Here is an 18,452-nt window from a genome sequence, read left to right on the forward strand (position 1 = left end):
GGTATTCTGGATTTCACCAACTGCAGGGGGCTTTGATATGCCTCTTCCTCTCTTACCTTGCATCAATCAGTTGAGTAAATGCCAGACTGTAGGCCTCCTCTGTAATCAATAAATAAAGCTAATTGACTACACACTCAAGAAGGGAAACTGTTAAACTGGGTAAAGTAAAAAGGAATTGGGATTGAATATTCCTAGACAAGGGTTAGAAAAGATGGTTAAAAATTGAAAAGGCAGTGTTAAGTAAATGAGAGAGAAAGATAAGATAAATTGGTATGAACAGTTTGACCATGTTCCGTTAAAACCACTTGTATTTTAGTAGCACTCTTTTTAAACCTTCCTAAATGCAGTATTATTCTGAGGACTGAGGAAACATTGACTGTATCTAATAGTCCTTTCTGTTCAAGATCTCACTTTTTTAGTACTGGAGAAATGCAGGCAGCCACATATATAATTGTAAGAGGTTCATATTTTTTAAGGTCATAAGATATATGTTAAAATATGGGGAAGAAGATTCATCACAATGAGGAAGATGATCATCCTAAAGTTTAGAGGAGATTTTACAGGAGGATATTTTGTGAAGAGAGGATATATCATTAAACACAGTTCCAGCTGGAGAAGTAGAGGAAAAGCAAAACAAGGCAGACCATAGCTGGGAAACTGTTATTGTCATTGTAACATGGAATGGGTTATCTGCTTAAGAAAAACTGAACTGCAGGAAGAGAGCAAGGTAATCAATGGTTTGTGCTAATGGACTGTTGTGCATGCAAGAGTCAAAGGACTTGGAAAATAGAAGAAAGTGAAATTGTTTCAATGATAATCAAGATAGTGGCGCAAAGTATCTATCAGAAAGTGAGAAGGCAAGAAAATCTGTTATGAATGTATTGTAGTAGAAGCTTACTAAAACTGGAACTAGGGTGTGGCCAGCAGAAGAACATAAAGAACGAAATAATTGTCAGAGGGAGAAGACACAGTGTGAAATAGGTGGACAGATATTAAGGAAGCAGATCTGATGGGATCTGATGATTAATGGCTGGCCAGAGTTCAGATGAGGGGAAAAAGGGAAACCATAGATGATGATGATGACATTAGCAGAAGAAACTGTCAAGTGAGCACACTTGTTTGTGCATGTGAGTGAAGATGTGGCGAGTGTCTCCTCCAGGAGCCTTCGAACTGCCTGAGGGCAGCATGCTTCAGTTTCTCCGATGTCATCTCACAAAACACTCAGAGAACAACTGTAGAATTTAATTTAAATGATGGAGAAGGTGAAGGATAAATGAATACCACTATCTCTATGTAGGTCAAAGATGTACTGGAAATTTTACGTGAAGGAGTTTCACACATATGGGAAATTAGATCTTATCCAATGATTCTGTGAAGTATAAGTGACTTTTCCTATTTAACAGAGAATGCTGGCTATGTGGAGTAAAATGTTTGGAAAGGTGTTTCTACATATCTGATAGGATCAGTTATGTCTTTTTCTTTGAACTTTAAGACCTTCCTGCAAAAAAGATTCACAACATCCATTCCCTGCAGGCCCACACACATACAAATTGAATGTTAAAGATTAAGAGTAACTTGGCTTTAAGATCATCACTATTTCTCTGATTATTAAGTTCCCTATTGTACTGTCTCTTGGTTGGTGACACTGAGCAAGATAGAACTTTTATAAGTTATAAATCCCTTCCATGTGCATTTCAATGAATCCTACAAAAATTTTCATTAACTTTCTGAAGATGGATGCACAAGGGAAAGCAGACAAAAATATAACATGTGTGAAAATCAGAAATTCCCCAAGTATATGTACATTCAAAAGAGGCTACTTAATAAAAGAATAAAAGAAATGAACAAAGAAAAATGATCATAATTATATTTGCTTCAATTTTACAAATGACAGAAAAATATTATTTTATAAATACTAAAAGGGAAAGTAGAACCCTAAAAGCATGTGTCTTAGGTGTTTAGAATTACAAAACATTGTTTTCTACAAAATTTTATACCTCAACATATGCTAGGTATATTTTTTGTGAATTAGACTGTGGAAAACAAGTTTAAAAGGAAGTGGAGAAAAAGAAAATAAATACAAATCAAATAAATCAACATTGTAGAACATTATTTTTATAGAAGACTATACAATACTTATTCTTTCAAATGACTAAAAGGCTTTTACATATAAATTTTGTATAAATAGTGAACATTTCTGGAATGCCTTTGTTTTAATCAGGGGTTGTGAGAACAATTAAAATCAGGGCATGGAATTTATAATATTATTTTATGATGGTCATCCAGAGTTAACACAAGAAACTGCAGGAAATCTATCCACAACACCAAAGACATAGAATATTGAACCAAGGGCCTGAATCTCACCACAATGCCCTGTGAGTCCAGATGAAGACCTAGAGCCCATGACAATGCTTCCCAAGAGTCCAACTGGAGGTCTAGAGTCCAAAAGAAGTATTCATGCCAGTTTCTTTTATGGATCAAAGCCCAAAGGTCAGTGGTGGATACTAGAAAGTCTATGCCAGCAGGGTGAAGGAGCTGTGCTGGTAGGTTGAGGGTTTTGCGCGAGAGCCGAGAAGTCATGCTCCGCACACCAAGACAAAGACTGTCCTGAAAAGCACCACAGCCATCCTCAGTGACATGGAGACCACAAGATCCTCTGATGATACACACAGTCGAGTACATGCCAGGAAGCCAGCATGACAAATTCATCCTTGGAGACCAAGCAGTACACGTCTTCCCTTCTGGAGCCAGGAAGCAATGCTCCATGTGAGGACCCGAGCTTCTCCAGGAGAACCAACGGCCCAAACAGCAACACAGAGGAGAACCCACAATGCCTCAACGTCTCGCTCCTTTTCTCCACATCTGTATTTATGCTGGCAACTTTCCTCAGGTGGAACATCTATGCTCAGCACCATGGTGATTTAATCCTGCTGGTGTTAAGTTGATCAGTTTTTAATCCATAATAGCCTTTGTCTCTTGGATTAGTGGACCGTATTATTTTTATAGGAAGCATTATATACTGCTTGCTTTTTAAGTTAGAGGTTAAATGTATTGATAGACATAGGCTTCAGTATATTCTAAATAGAATGATAATATGCAACACACTTTGGGGACAATCAGATAATCTATATGCAGGATGATGGAGCCTCAGCAGTCAATATTGCTTTCTGAAATAGTAGACTTTAAAGTTTGTATTGAATATTTGACAATTTTTTATAATCATGTCAATAGCAACTACACTTTGTCCTTGAACATGTGTGTTCATGTATGTGTGTATATGTATCCATATTATTATCATGAAATTCCAAAATCTTCCATATTAGCAGATAAAACCTACCTACATATATTGAAATTATGCCTATGACTCGCTTAATATGTTTTAGAACTTGCTATAGCAAATATCACTTTGAATATATTTATTAGGCACAGGAAAATCTAGACATGTTTTCATGTGGTATAGTTTGGTGTATACAGTTTCATGTTTGTCATATTTTTGAAGTTTGTTTCTTCAATATTAAGCAGCAATATTGTTTTTATTATTATTATTATTATTATTATTATTATTATTATTATTATTATTTTGTACTGGGGATCAAACTCACAACCTCACACTTGAAAGGCAGGTGCTTACACTGCTGTGCTAAATCCCCAGCATATTTTCATTATTTTTAAAGAGTGACTACTAAACTACAACAAATAGAGGTATATGAAAACCAAATGAGGGAAAAACTGAATATATTAATACTTTAATTAATATATTACTACATTTCTTAATGCAGAAGGTTGTTTGAACACTATTAATAGCTCCCCACCATCTGGAAATTATAGGAAATTTTGTTAGCATTTATTTAGAAATATATGTGTGTAATACCATAATGGCTATTTTTTTTTTTAGCTCATTGGACATCACAGGAAGTTTGATATTTAACTCTTAATGACAGCGCAGTGGATGGATGGAGAGGCAACTAACATTAGAAGTCCAGTATGTGGCATTAACTCTAACACACATACTGAGTCAGACTAGAAATGGGAATCGAGCTGGTTAAGCTCCACCATTCTAGTTTGCTTTACATAGTGTTAAATATTTTTTATTTCTTTGTCATTAATGTTGAGTCTTTTTAATAGAAAATTCAGATATATAGGCAGTAATGATGTAATGATTTTTGGGAGGTTGATGTTGTACAATAATTTTCATGGTGTATTTTTTAGTTTCAGGCAAATTAATTATAAATCATATTACTTTTGAATCCAGAGTGGATTTACATAAAAAAACTAAATTACTTTGCTTTCTGCATTGATATAAAGTGGGGGTATTAATAAGGTACTGTATTTTACTCCTTTAGGAAATGTTAAAGTTCTAAGAGGATATTTTTTCAGTTGACATTAGACTACATAAGAAAATTAATGTCTCATCTAAAATTTAAAAATTATTTCAATGAAAATTATTATTTATTAAAAAAGAAAAAGTCAACAGACTTTCTAATTTACTAGGGTTAGCCTTTTTCAGTGAATACAAGTCTTTTTTATTTCTTAAAACATTGTATTTAATATGCAATCCAAATAATATAATGACAATGTGTAGTTTTCATTCCATTTTATTCATATCTTTTTTCTGTGATTTAAAAATAAATTTTCTTTAACATTGTCATAAATATATAAGGTATAACTATTTTCCAGTGTTTCTGATAATTAGTTATACATATATATATATATATATATATATATATATATATATTAGTTGAAATGTGGAAGATATGGAAAAGTAAAAGAAAATACTTATTCTTATAAAATATATCTTAGATAACTAGCAATACATATCAATTGATACAGAGTTATAGGTTTATACTGAACATAACATGTGTGAATGTTATTGTTTTAGTGGATACATGTGCAGGTAAATATATAGAATAAAGAGATGAAAAGTTTTTGAGACAAATCAAGACTCATATTAATATTTCAGCTCATGTAAACATATTGGAAGTAAAATAGCAAATTTTGATATCCTATTTTTAAAATTTTTTATTTATGCATGTCTGTAGTACATAATTCATACCTATTTCTGGTACATTTGTGTAGGGTTGGTACACATACCGAACGTACTCTAATTCTCTTTTTTATCCTCTTTTCTCCTGTCTTTAATATCTCTTGATTCCCTTTCTATTTGAGAAAGATCCATAAAACTCAAGAGAGCCAAAAGTTAGACTTCATGTTGTGAAAGTTAAAAGTGGGTTAGTGAATATAAAATGCTTCACAGTAGTGAGCACAAAGTAAGCAGCTAGTTACTGACAGTTAAGTTTTATATATATATTTGGTTTTAACATGAAGTCTCTGGATTGAGATACAATTTTGGGTCACCATATTGTTCAATAATGGAAGGCACCTTTGACATTGAATATAGATTTCGCTGTTATGACAAGTTAAAATTTGTAAAGTTTACAGCAGCCTTTTCTTGAGGGACCAAATGTGCTAAAAATCAGCTTTAGAATCCAGTTTTCTGGATGCTTACTTTGAAGTGTATCCTTCATTGTTGAGGTCTGATGGCATAAGTAAATGACACTTTCTTCCTTTCATTTTGGGAACCCAGTTGAGACACTGGAAGTGAACTAATTAGAGAAGCTGCCCTTCTGTTTTAATCCAAGGGCAAGATTGGTTTGCTCACCCAGTTACAAACAGTGCTAGAACCCAGCAGACCTTTCAACGGGGTATTACTTTCCTTAAACTCCAACATGAGGAAAAGAGGGCAGGGACTGCCTTTCAGGTGTACCCTGTCACAACAAAATAAGCAAAAGCAAATACCTAGCTCTGATGTGCCAGAGTAGTGCATGCTCGATTTCTTCACCTAGATTTACCAGCTGTACAGGGAAGTGAGAGACAGAGGAAAAAACTCAGTGCAGGAACTTTTTCATCACAGAAGCAGAAGGGAAGGGGGAAAAAGATCAGTATGGCCTTCTAAAAATAAAACCCAAGTGCTAGGATTCATTCTATTTCAGTAACTGATAATGAGTCATAAGGGCCTGTTTTAAAGTATCTTTAAGATAAAAAAAAAAAAAAAGTTTTCTTGAGTTTTTGCACTTTCTCTCCCTACTTCATTTCATATCAAGTAACTATTTACAATCTTGATCTAAATTCTGTGTATAATAAAGCTACTGACTTTTATCTGTAAACTTCATTTCGTCTCCAAAGATCTAGCATGCTCCACATTGCTAAACTCTGCTAATCCTGCTGCTTTCTCTGAAAAAGCCATGTGGCCTTTCTTTAACTTTTCTCTTTAAAAGCCTGCCTAACCTTGGTACCCCAAGAGTTCAATAAAGTGCCCAAGGCAATATTTATTGCAGAGAAACCACACAGAAAAACCTTATTCTCTATCTTAGGACTGTATTTAAAATAAATTTAAAATTAAGACATTAAAGACAAAATAAATCAGTCTAGAATGAATGTCAAATCTAAGAAGGAGCATGATCTGAATATATTTAATGGTAAGGAAATGAAATATAATTTCATTGAGGCAATTTGGAGTAGCTAAAAGGATAGCTACAGGTTATTGCATTTGATAGATTAGTAATAATGTGAAAAACAATAAGAAAATAGAGATATCAAATGTATTACATTTATTCTGAAGCTCATTGAACTATTCTTAATTTTTCCTAGTTAACTGATAAATATATGTAATATTACCAAAAAACGTGTGTACTATATCATCAGTGTTATCAACTGGCTATTATATTTTTTGGTGAAAACTGATAAACTCATCATTATTGTGAAAAAGTTTTGTACGTTAAGAGAATACCAGAAAGATATATTAAAATTCTAAGACAATTATTTGTTTTTTTGACAATTTCCATATTAGAAGCTTTGTAACTTTCATATAATATTTATTATTCTAAACAAATCAACACAGTTCTGTTATTTCTATATTTATAATCAGCACTCCAAAATGAAAGCAATGAATGTATTTATTCAAAATTTAAAACAGATAACTTCTTTTCATATGTCAGACCTCAATTTGAACTAATATTGTTGAATTGAGTTGAATATGACTGAGAATAATTGCAATACTAAAGAATCAACTTATAAGTATTGCATTTTAAAAGTGATTGATTACCACCAAGCGGTTTTACTCATCATCATATGACCCTGTTTATTTCTCCATCGGACATGTCTATTTTCTACTTTCATGTCTCTGTTTCAAAGATGATCACCCTGGATAGAGCCCTTCAAGTCTGGTCTCCCTTGGATTTCTTGGGACATGGTGCTTGAGATGGGCAAAAGCTTAGTAGCCATTTGTCCCGTGAAAGGACATATTCAGACCAACAGGACTTTATGCATCCATATACAAAGAGTTCACTACAAAACTGGACTTTTATTAGCAATTGTTATTAGAAATAAATCTTTATATATCTGAGCCTTCACTTCCTATGAAATCATTTTCGGGAAGAGCTGAATTCCTTTACTAGTAAATCGCAAGACTTGAAATTACTACGTTTTTGAATACACAAGTTCTTCATGCATGCAATTGAAAAGAAGGAAAAGTGACTTAATTTGGAGTTTGGATTGTTTTCATCTCTCAGAAATATTTCCCCTTCCACAAAATCAAGCTACAAGAAACAACCAATTGTTTAGAGATCTATATGAGTGAAATGAATCCAGAATAGAAAAATAAGAGCTAAAAAACACACAGGTCACTGGTCATATTATTATAGACAACTAAATTAGTTAGAAATATTATAGGTAGTCAGGTAATCATCTGTAAGCCACTCCAGAGAGTCAATACAGAGGATAAAAACACACTACAGCTGTGACTAGATGTGCATCTTTTGGAGGCCAGGCTTCAAGATAACTACCAAATGATTATTTCTCCTCCTCAAGAGATAAACAAACAAACAAACATAACCTTAACATCAGCCACCCTTGTGGGAGGCTGGAACCCCTGACTCATTTATTCCTAAATACACCTGATATGTGACCTGTTTTCCCATTGGGTCAATATTACTTAAGTAGCTAAACTTGTAACCTTTTTGCTTGATCATAAATTTGTTCTACATTGTAACTTCATTTTGCTTGCCATCCCATGATTTTGCTTTATAAAGCTTACCCTGTAATTTGGGGTCCATGCTAACTCATTTTCTGGGCCTCCCCATCTCTCAGGAGTTATATCTCTCCTCCTCAATAAATATTTCTTTCTCTTAACCTTCATTGCTTTCAGAATTCATTGTTCAGTTTTATAGTACATGAACTCAGTGTACATGACATCTAATAGGATGGGAGAAATATCTATTTCCCCTATATCATTTGGAGGTTCCACCAAGATAATTGGAAGGAGGTAAAAGTTTGGTTTTGTTTCATGGATTTTGGATTGTGATTTGCTTAAGTAATTAGAAATTGTTGTCCTTGTTTATGCATTGGATTTTATATCTTGTCTTTTGTTTTATCCATTTAAAAAATGATGTTAAATTTAATGTGAGAACATGAGAGGATTATGATGTTTCTTGAAGGGACATTTTACTTTTACAGCCAAGATTTTGTATTTCTGTTTTGTATATTATGCATTTGGATTTACCAGCTGCTGAATTTATTGATGTTCCTTGCTTGACTGACTTGTTAGACAACAGCTCAAGGCAAATGTAATGTCAGAGTGTCCCCTGGTGCACTCTGATACTATACAAAATGTGAGTTTATTTTTTTATTTTTTACTTTTATTTTTAAAGAAGGTAAAATTAAAAATAACAAAACAAAACAAAACAGATCATAAGATAACAATGTAAGAGAAACAGATTTCAAAGCAAGACAACTGGAGATCTTCACTATCATATTAGTCTCTTGTTTTCTTCCAAATATTTGTCCATATCTTCACATACAAGGAATTCATACAAAACAAAATAGCATAAAACTGATCAAACTGGATGATGAAGGCATTTTAGGTCTTCAAAACCAGAAAATAAGGAAGCCAACAATGGCTGCCATAATGTCTCTCATTCTCTTCAAAATAGCTGTCTATACATTCATGTATGTTGAAATTAAAAAAACAAAACAGACTAAAATCACTCTGAACAGAGAATAATAGTATTGCTGGATTTCACATCATGACCCTAGGGAATCAGCATTGGGTACCTTAGTGTCTCTTTTACTTCAAAGTAGCTATTCATTTCATTGTGCATTAAAAATTGATTCTCATAAACTTTTTTAGAAGTTTTACACATTCATGAATCTCTAGATATATATATCTTTCTGTGTTGGAGGGAAAAACAAAATAAAACAAGACAGAATAAAAAATTTCCTAGAAAAACATGAAATGAAAAAGACATATAAACAGCAATAGTAAAGACCCTACAACACTGATAATATCAGCCTTCAAAACAAGGTGATATGAACATAATTAGGATTGCTATTTTACATAATGATCTTCAAGAGTTCCTCAGATCACTATACAATACTATGTACAATTGTTCCAATCCTATGAATGTTAACTATTTTGTTCCAAGAATTTATAGTTTGTAGCACAATCATATTAGCTATCTTGTGTGTTTATATAATTTTAGACATTTTTTCTTTTACCTTTTTCTTTTTCCTCATTTTCACTGAGAGACTATTTTTTCCCATTTAAGCAGATTCTTTCACTGTAATTATTGAGTTTTGGGTATCTTATATAGTCTTGCCATTTCTTACACTAGGGAGACTATACAGTATTTACACATGTAAGTTTGATTTATTTCACTTATGAATATGGTCTCGAGTTGCATCCATTTACTTATAAATATCTCAATGTGATCATTCTTTGTAGCAGATAGTACTCCATTATATAAAAATACCACATCTTTTTTATCCATTTTTCAGTTGATAGGTATGTAGGTTATTTCTAAGATCTGGCTATTACAAATTGTACTGCTATAAACATGGGTACACATATATCACTGTGGTATTATGTTTTCAGTTTTTCTGGGAATATGCCTAGAAGTGGAATAGGTGGGTCAAATGGGACCTCCAATCCCAGTATTTTGAGGAATCTCCAAACTGACCTCCACAGTGATTACACCAGGCTACACACCCACCAACAAGCAGGAGAGTTCCTTTTCCCCACAGCCTCTCCAGCATTTGTTGTTGGTAGTTTTCTTGATCCTGGCCATTATTTCTGGAGTGAGATGGAATCTCTGTGTTGTTTTAATTTGCATTTCTCTAATGAGCATTTGATGCTGAACATTTTTTCATGTATTTATTTTCCATTTGTATTTCTTTAACTGAGAACTGTGTATTCATCTCAGATTCCCATTTTTGGAATGAGTGTTTGAAATTTTGGGATCTGTTTTTTTTTTTTTTTTTTTTTTAATTCTTTATGTGTCTGGACAAAAGTCCTTTGTCTGAGGGACTGTTCATTCAGATTTTTTCCCAATTGTGGGTTTTCTTTTCAAACTTGGCAATTTCTTTCAACATGCAAAAATGCTTTAATAGGATGCAATTACAGTTATTGATTCTGTGAAGCATTTTGCGTGCAATTTGATTCTTGTTCATGAATGCTCTACCTACCTCTATGTCTTCAAGATTTCTGCCTACTTTGTCTTCCAACAAATTTAGTGTTTCTGTTTTAATATTTAGATCTTTGATCCATTTAGACTTTAATTTCTTACCTGGTGATAGGCATGGCTCTTTTGGTTTTGGCATATGGAGAAGCAATTTTTCCAGCACATACATAGAAGAGACTGTCTTTCTTCCAGTGAATGTGTTTGGCCCCTTTATCAAAGATAAGGTTGCTGAGTGTGTTTGTAGTTTTAGTTGTATCTTCTAATCTATTCCACTGATCTTCAGGTGTGTTTTTATTCCAGTACCATGATGATTTTATTACAGTAGCTTTGTAGTATAATTTCAGATCAGGGATGTGACGCCTTCTGCCCTGCTTTTCTTGCTTAGAATTGCTTTTGCTATTTTAGGTCTCTTCTGGTTCCAGATGAATCTCGGGAGTGATTTCTCTAGATCTATGAGGTATGCTAGTGGCATTTTGATTGGAATTGCATTAAATCTGTACAACAACTTGGGGAGAATGGCCATTTCACAATGTTTGTTCTTCCTATCCATGAGTAAGGGATGTCTTTCCATTTCTGATGTCCTCTTTGGTTTCTTTATTCAGGGTATTATAAATTTCCCTGAATAGATCTATTGTTTCTTTTGTTAGATTGATTCCTGAGTATTTCATTTTTTGGATGCTAGTGTAAAGTAGCTTCTCTTATTTTTCTCTCACTGGTTTTGTTGTTAGTGTATAGCAATGTTATTGATTTTTGAGTGTTGACTTTTTATCCAGCTACATTACTGAATTTATTTATTATGCCTAGGAGTCTTTCAAGGGAGTTTTGGAGGTCTTCAATGTCGAGTATCATGTCATCTGCAAATAATGATCATTTAATTTCTTCTTTACCTATCCTTACTCCTTTTATTTCTCTCTCTTGTCTAATTGGTCTGGCTAGTATTTCCAGCACAATGTTGAATAGGTGTGGTGATAATGGACATTCTTGTGTTGTTCCTCATTTTAGGATAAAGGCTTTCAGTTTTTGGCCATTTAATATGATGCTGGTTGTTGGTTTGTCACAGATGGCTTTAAACATACTGAGGTAAAGACAATCTACTCCAATTTTCTGTAAGATTTTTATCATGAATAAATGTTGGACCTTACTGAAAGCTTTTCCTGCATCTTATAGAAATGATCATGTGGTTCTTATTTTTGGCTCTATTGGTATGTTGAATCACATTTATTGATTTTTGTATATTGAACCATCCCTGCATGCCTGGGATGAATCCTACTTGGTCATGGTGTATAATCTTCTTATACACTATGATTTGCTGCATGGATACAGGATGATTTGCTGCATCCTGTTTGCCAAAATTTTATTGAGAATTTTTGCATCTATGTTCATTAGGGAAATTGGCCTGTAGTACTCTTTTTTGGTTGGGTCTTTCTGAGATGTTTGAGGTGTAGCATCAGGTTGTTTATTTGTGTTAGTTCTGTTTTCCTGATGTGGGAGTTGATCTGAATAAATTTTCCTCTGAGAACTGCTTTCATTGTGTGCTGGAGGTTCCACTAACATGTATTTGTATTTGCCTGTAAATATTATTTAATTTCTTTTTTAATTTCCTGATTGCTCAGGAGTGTATTATTCAATTTCCATGTGCTTGTTTTTTTTTTTTTTTTACAGTTTCTTTTGTCAATAATTTCTAATTTCATGGGGCTATGATCCAATAATATTTATAGGATAATTTCAATTCTTTTGCAATTACTTATGCATGTTCTATGGGCTAGTATATGGTCTATTTTAGAGAACATTTTATGTACTGCTGAGAATAATGTATATTCTGATGTTGGGTGGAACACTCTATATACATCTACTAAGTCCATTTCTTCATAGGTATGATTCATTTCTGTCATTTCCTTGCTGATTTTTTGTCTAGTTGATCTATTCCTTTGTGTTAATGGAGTTTTAAGGTCTCCTGTTATAATTGTGTTATTACTTATTTGATTTTTCATTTCTGCTAATATTTGTTTTGTATAGCTGGGTGCTCCCAATTTTGGTGCACATATATTTAAAATTGTTATCTCTTGCTCTTAAAGTTTTCCCCTAACTAGTATGTAGTGGCCTTCTTTATGTCTTTGAGTTATTCTTGAAGTTCACACTGCCTGCAAACAGAATAGCTACCCGTGATTTTCTTTGGGATCCTGTTGCATGGAATATTGTTTTCTATCCTTTGACTTTAAGTCTATGAGCTTCCTTTTGGGTTAGATGGGTTTCCTGAATATATCATATGGTTGGATTTTGTTTCTTGATCAGTTTTGTCAGTCTCTTTCTTTTAATTGGTGAATTGAGGCCATTTACATTAATGGTTATAACTGATATATTTTGGTTTACTTTTGACATGATATCTTTCTGCTGTTGACTCTTTACCTTTCCACTCTAATTGTTTGCCTTGCTTAATGGTGCTTTCTTATGTCTGTCTAGAATGTCTTTCAGTATTCTTTGCAAGGCTGGTTTGGTGGTCATGAAGTTCTTCAGCTGTTCTTTGTCATGGAAGTATCATATTTCTCCATCCATTTTGAAGGACAGTTTTTCAGGGTACATCAGTCTGGGTTGGAAGTTGTTTTCCTTTATCATCTGAAATACTTCACTCCATGTTCTTCTTGACTTCATTGTCTGTGATGAGAAATCTGCTGTGATTCTGAAAGGTTTTCTTTATACTTGATCTGTCTCTTCTCTCTAGCAGCTGTTAGTACTCTGTTCTTATATTGAATTTCTGGAATGTTGATTATTATATATCTGGGTGTAGTTTTATTTTAGTTATGGCTATTTGGAGTTCTATATGCTTCACTGATGTATATGTTAGTTTCCATTTTCATGTATGGGAAATTTTCAGCTATTACTTCTTTAAATAGCCCCTTTATATCATTTGTATTGTCCCCTTCTTTTTCATTTATACCTATCAATTTTATGCTGTTCTTCTTTGCATCAGCTTGTAGCTTGTGGAGTTGTTGTTTCCTGATTCCTTGTTATTTTTAAAAGAACTTTCCTTTCCTGTCCACTAGCAGCAATCTTGTCTTTGAGGTCTGAAATTCTATCTTCACTTTCATTGAAGTGGTTTTGCCAACTTTCAGTGGAATTTTTGATTTCCTGAATATCTCTTTGAATCTGCTTTATGCATTTTGTTTTTTTCTTATATTGTTCTTTCAGGGTTTCCATCTTTTTGCATTGTTCCTCTAATTTGTTAACTATGTCTTCTTTAGATGTGTTTAGCATTTATTTTATTACATTTATCATTTCTTCTTTTACCTGGGAAACTATCTAATTTTAGTTCTTTTATAGCTTCCCGGAGTTGTTTCTTTACTTCAGTTGTTATCATTTCAGGTGTATGGTTTATATTTCCTTCTATTTCCATGTCTCCTAGGCCTGCTTGGTTTGGTCTGGAAGTTTGAAATTGCATATTGCTCTTTTGTTTTGTCATTTTCCTGTGTTTCTGGCTTTTGAGCAATGTTTCAAAGCTTCCCCCATATGCTGGGAATCACTGGCCCACTTTTGGCTCCTGGGCCAGACAGCAGGCAACTGCTAGCTGCTTGGAGTTCACTGGGCATGTGCCAGTTATGCCCTTGGGGAATTCTGTGTTTTCCTGTGATTTGAGACATGGGGCATGTTCTTATCACCTGGGAGTAATATTCCAAGGCTTCCCTGTGTGCTGGGATTTGACCCACACATGCTCAGGGCCCAGGACTGAATTCAGGACCCTGCCAACTCCAAAGTATGAGTTTATAGAATGCTGTAAAATGAGTCTTTTTATGAAATCTACTTTATATTTATAATATATGTATGCTTATTAATAAACCTTTCGATCCATCAGCCCATAAAGGCCATAGGCCACTGAACATTCTTAAAACTTGGAGGAGAGTTTTCACTGGGCAGTCTGGTCTGACCTCCTCTCTGCACTTTTAGAGGGGAATATTGAGCTCTCTGCCTCAATTTCCTTTCAGGGCTGTTTTGCACTGGTGAGAAGACAGTCTTAGTTCTTCAGATTCCCCATTTTCACATTTTCTGATGAGTCATGCGCAAGTTATCTCAATAACTCGCTGTGAATATGAGAAGAAAGTATCTCGCTTTCCTGATACCATTTCTCATTTTTTCTTGTCACTTTGTACTTTCCTTTTTTGGAGGGATGATTCTGCTAAAGATAAGAGGGGAAGAAACCTTCAACATTTCCCTTCTAGCCAACAACTAATAACTTTTAAATTGAGCACAAAAATATAAACATTTTCTAATGCTGAAGACAGGGAAGTCATTTTAGATGAGAAATACATTCCATTTAAGGGAGAATCCCCAACCTCCTGGCTCTCTCTCTCCCCTTTGAGGCCAGGTTCTTATAATTTATATGTGTAAGGGAAGAAAATTACTTTCTGTAATGTGTACATTGTGATTGTTGAACAATGGATAAAGGTGTCAATCTGTGAGTTTCATATGTGTGTTACAGATATAGAGACATAGAAATTTTAAGTGAATTTTGAGTAAAACTTAGCTTTGTCTTGCTGCTAAGAAAAGTTGTCCAGGTTATTGGGTAGATAGCTGTTGGGCCACTTGTGGATCTCAAGAAAGATTTTATAGGTTAAAGAATCCACATGTATGAGACAGTAGTAACAATGGCAGGCAGCATGAATCAGAAGAGTGCAAGATAACCACAGTCACCTGAATATTCATTAAACACTTCTTGCGTAAGTTGTTATTTTGCATTTACATTGTTATACAGTGCTATAAACCAGTGCTTGCAAGTTTACCTATGCTAAGTCATGGCTACATAACTCTATCACACTGTGTGCAGTGGTAGACAGTGAGAGGAACATAGGGGTACACATTGGAAAGGGCAGCTAGTCCAAAGTGACCTATCCTCTAGTTACTCTGCAGATGGTAGCAGATCATCCAGGGGCACCTAAAGGGGAGATAGAAACCAAATGGAGATTAAAAGCGGTGCCTGTTTCTCTGTGTTTCAGGTGGGGAATTCAATGTCAAGTTCTCTTCCTTTGGAATATATTCTTAAGCACTGGAAAATGTCTGAATCTCCCATATTGAGAAAAAGCTGTTTTATATTGTCTTGTGCTCACATATGCCTACCCCTTAGTGATAAAATATAACACTGAGGAAAGCAATATGACACTATTTTACAACCAGATTTGTTGTGTAAGAGGGAGGGAATTTGGTAAGAATTACCTTACGTTTAGACTTTCTTTGCTTTACAAGATACTCCTTACTGGTGCTCCAAATGTAAATGCAAGCCACAGGAAAGCCAGATACCTCAGACTTTTAAGGAACAATTGGATGCATCTACTATTAATGAGCCTGAGGTTCATCTCCCTTGCCCTTCAGAACCTAAGGGTGAGGTTTCTAAGGCAATCTTAATCAAAGCCTCATCTACTATTCCTGAGCCTGTGGTTCCCCACCCTTGCCCTTCCAATCCTAAGGATGAGGTTTGTAAGCCAGTTGTAATTGAAGCATTTATAGGTTACATCCACCCCATTTGATTTTATTCAAGCTTCTCAAGGACATTATTTCTTGCAGAAGATAGAAGGAAAATATGGTACTAATTGTGTCCATGTGTCCTTTTCTCTCAGTGACCTCAAATATATCAAATAAGATCTGGGAAGGTTTTCAGATGACCCTGAGACATATATTCCAGTCTTCAGGGAACTTACTCAGAACTATGAACTAGATTGGAAAGATGTAATGCTACTCTTAAATCAAAGAAGCAGCATTACAAGCTGCAATTACGTTTGAATATGAGTATCATATTGTTAATTTTAGAAGGCCAGAAGACTGACAGCCAGGGGGACAGCTGATTCCTAGTGGACCTCAAGTAGTCCCTACACAAGATTCCTACTGGCCTACCTATGAGATGGGAAACTGGAATAGGGGGACTCTTCAGACATGTATTCATGAAGATCTATGAAGGACAAAAACTAAGTCCTTCAATTATTTTAAATTGTCAACTGTTCTTCGGGAGAGAGATGACAACTTCTCTGCCTTCTTAGATCATCTACAAGAGGCATTGATAAAGCATACCTCCCTGGTTCCGGATTGAGTAACACAGATTATTCTTAAGAAAAGTTTATTACCCAGTCATTCTCAGATGTCAGAAAAAAGCTACAAAAGGTGGCTGGGGCTTTTGCTCCATAGAGCTCACTTGATATTTTAGTGAGAATCAACTCCTCAGTATTTTATAACTGAGACCAGGAGGAAGACAAAGGAGAAACAAAGACCTTTAAGGCTGGCTTGGTTGTAGCCTTAAAAAAAAAAAAAAAAAAAAAAAAAACCTGTAAGTCTGATTCCCATGGTGCCAATGACTAAACTCACCTGCTACAACTATGAAAAATCAGGCCACCTTAAAAGGGAATGTGATAAAAACTATCATGACAAGAGGCCCCCTGAGCCATGCCCTGATTGCAAGTCTGATTGTCCCCTGAAACGGAAGTCTCAAGGGTCAGACCTGTCTTATCAGCTGGCTCAGCAAGACCAAGCCCCAAGGCACTCTCTACCTTCTCTCTCTGGCCAGACAATCATCTCTGGGTAATCATGACTATAGAGGGTAAAGAAACCAGTATATTGCTGGATGCTGGTACATTTTTTGGTTCTTTTTACGAACCTTGGCCTGCCAGCCACCATACTTCAGTAAAAGGACTCACTGGAGAAGAGGCAACTCACTATTTCTCCAACTCTTAAGGTGAACTGAGATTGCTTTCTCTTCTTCTATTTCTTTTTTTTTTTAATTAAAAAACAGAATTTCAAACAAGATAATAGGAGAGTAACAATAATTAATACATGTCATATTATCTTTAGAATAGTTACTCAGGGTACAAGATATAGTTATGAGATACTGTCTGTTCCTTTTTAATTATGCTTGAGGTCCAGGTCCCTTCCTGTGGAGAGATATCTTATCTTACTTAAATACTATAATATATATGTACCTAGACCAGCTATGCTGCCTTCTTCTTATAGAGATGAAACTAAATCCTAGAGTGTGGACAACTGAAGATAGAAAGGAAGAGCAATAAGAGCTGCTCCAGTACAGATACATCTCAAATATCCTACTACTTTCTTACCAGAGACACTGTCTTCCAAGGCCTAAAGTTAAAGGTGGACTATTGCTTCTAATTGACATCTTAAGGGTACAAGGCTTACTTAAATTCTGTAACTGCCGCTGTAACACTCCAATCTTGGGAGCTCAAAACCCATTGGAGGGTTGAGGTTAGTACAGGACCTTAGATCAGTAAATGAAGCAGTAGTGCCAGTCCACTCAGCGGTACCACCTTGTCCACTCTATTTTCTCAGGTACTGGAAGATGCCAACTGGTTTTCATTGTTAGATTGAAAAGATGCCTTTTTTTTTTTCTCACCTGTACATAGAGAATCCCAGGTTCCTGTTGCCTTTGAAAATCCTCACAACCAGGCCTCTCAACTGGTTTGGACTGTCAAAGATTCAGAGATGGTCCTCATCTTTTTGGACAAGTGCTTTCCCACAACTTGGCATATTTTGGATTTTTCCAAGTCACAGCCTTGCAATACGTGGATGACATACTGTTATGTGTCTCCTGAGAAGAGCTCTCTAGCCAAGGAACCTGCGTTCTGCTGAATTTACTAGCAGACCGTGGTTATAAAGTCTCTAGGCCTAAGGCACAACTTTGCAGGCTTGAGGTAAAGTATTTGGGCTTTGTCATACTTAGGGAATCCAAAAGACTGAGAGGAGAGAGAATTAAATGAATACAATCCTTCCTGGGCCCAAGAGCCTAAAACACCTAAGGAGATTCTAGAAATTACAGACTTTTGTCAACTTTTGATAGCAGGCTGTTGTGAGACTGTACTACTTTTCTTTCGGTTTATAATGGAAACCCAAAAGGCGTATATCCATATTTTGACATGGGAACCTGATTCCCAAAACACACTCCAGAAGCTT

The sequence above is a fragment of the Cavia porcellus genome, unplaced genomic scaffold (assembly GCF_034190915.1).
Source record: "Cavia porcellus strain 051 isolate PalLab524CR breed Dunkin Hartley unplaced genomic scaffold, mCavPor4.1 scaffold_22, whole genome shotgun sequence".
Taxonomy (NCBI): domain Eukaryota; kingdom Metazoa; phylum Chordata; class Mammalia; order Rodentia; family Caviidae; genus Cavia; species Cavia porcellus.